This window comes from Cynara cardunculus (genome assembly GCF_001531365.2).
Source record: "Cynara cardunculus var. scolymus isolate 2C chromosome LG 16, CcrdV1, whole genome shotgun sequence".
NCBI classification, from domain to species: Eukaryota; Viridiplantae; Streptophyta; class Magnoliopsida; order Asterales; family Asteraceae; genus Cynara; species Cynara cardunculus.
Genome location: NC_037543.1, coordinates 420,964 through 423,070, shown reverse-complemented (window position 1 = coordinate 423,070; position 2,107 = coordinate 420,964). Strand labels below are relative to the sequence as shown.

Here is a 2,107-nt window from a genome sequence, read left to right as displayed (position 1 = left end):
GCTCTTATGCATCATGGATAAAAGTTAAAAACCCAACTTTGACCTTTAGTGTTAAAAATTATTACTTTCAAACGTTGATTGTATGTTTATACGTTTTAAACAGTATCTCGACACGTAAACATCAAAGCATAATAACATGTAGAACGAGCAAGCAAGCATTGAATGTTGACATGCATGCTAGTTTTGTGAACCATATATGAATTTCTCTCAGATTTGTGGTATTTCTTGCTAATAAAGCTGGAACGTATGTTTCAAATATTTTGTATATATAGAAAAATATGTATCATGTCGTTTTTATAATCAAGAAAATGGATAAAATATCAAAATTCATTTATTTAACTGAAAGTTGGTGTCGGATGGGACAAAAACCAAGTGGCTTTACTAACGTTGATGACAAATTTAGAATTAATGAAGTTAAGGGTTAAAATGGATGAAGTTTAGGGACCAACATCGTAGTTTACCCTACTATTGTACCAACAGTAAATTCGGGATTCTGTTCCAACTCAATTAAAAAAGTCCCTCAACTCAATTTTTTTTTATCTTTTTACCTTTCTCTTTAATGGTCTATTAAAAATTATTTGTATATTGTTATTAGTAGAAGGGTACTCGTGTAATGCAACGAGATACATATTAATTTTAATGTTTCGTTTTATATTTTGTATCTATCAATATTGTGAATCTATGATGCTATGTGGTTTTGAGAAAAAGAAAAAAAAATTATTTTTGAATTAAATATAAATTTGAAGATATCATAAAATTTTGAAAAAAATAAATGAGTGACAGTTGTGACGACGACAATAATGGTGTGGTGGTGGGGGTTAGGTTACGGGCGTGACAGAACGCTAATAACATGATCGTACAATTAGCTAGAATAGTGGGTGCTGTAGCGAAACTGATTGCAAAAGAAGGGAAATTAGCCACATTAAAATTACCTTGTGGGGAGGTCCGTTTGATATCCGAAAACTGCTCAGCAACAGTCGGATAAATGGGGAATGTTGGGGTAGCGCCTTTCTGTGTAGGTAGTCCACATCTTCACATAACTGAATTTTTTGCACTCGATATCGATAGTTTCAACTCCGTGAGGATCCCACCAGAGCGCCTTCTACTTCTAATAGGCCACGAACTAGACTAGAATCATTCTCAACGAGTCCATAAGGAGCGATCTCATTTTTTTCACCGAGTCCGGGTAGAGATAAGTCCATAATCGGCAATCAGATAATTAATGAATCAGTTAGTCAAATTTGATCTACAGGTTGGACAAATTATTCATAGACGGAAGAAGAAATACAAAATAAGATTGATAGAAGAAGCACAATTAGAAATCAAATAAAAATAATAAAAAAAGAGAAAAAAAAAAGACGGCCAGGAATAAAAAAATAAAAATAATAATGGAGAATCACCACCAAAAAATGGACAGAAAATTAAAAACATAAATCCAGTAGCCCAAACAAGATGTCCAAATAAAAACATCCATGTCCAGACTGATAAACTATTCATACCAAAAGGATTATATCCATTAATAAGTTGTGAAGAGTTTAACTATAAATAATCTCTTAACAAGGAATTACTAAATAACTTAATGAAATTGATATGACTGCTATAAATGCTCCAATACTGAATAAATGAGTATTTCCTCTAGATGGAAGAAGATTCTATTTAAAAAGTTGCGTATTCAGGGCCAATACGTTGTTGTATACCCGTAGAGATTTCTCTTTCTAACCAAACAATTAATAATAAGAAGAAATAATCAAATTGAATTTAACGACTTACCTGGGTGGTCAATTTACAAGCATCTTCTGTGGCGAATTGATGTACTTGTTAGATTCGTCAGGATTAACGGGGCTTGAACCCGCAACGTCTGCCTTGACAGGGTGGTGCTCTTGCCTATTSAACTACAATCCCAGGGGAATCAGAAGAGATCTAGCAGAAAATTTCGATTCTTTTTTATTCTCTCGTATCAAGTATTTCTTAAGAACAAGAGGGTTATATCATCTGATGGTAGATTGGCGAATTGTTGGGCCGAGCTGGATTTGAACCAGCGTAGACATATTGTCAACGAATTTACAGTCCGTCCCCATTAACCACTCGGGCATCGACCCAACGCCTA

At 33.9% G+C, this 2,107-nt stretch overlaps 1 non-coding gene across 1 annotated transcript; it reads right to left on the bottom strand.

Annotated features, from left to right (window-relative positions):
* Positions 1-2,015: 2,015 nt before the first annotated feature.
* Positions 2,016-2,099, bottom strand: TRNAY-GUA. The gene has a single exon. It is a non-coding gene; the product is annotated as a tRNA-Tyr (tRNA).
* Positions 2,100-2,107: the final 8 nt, after the last annotated feature.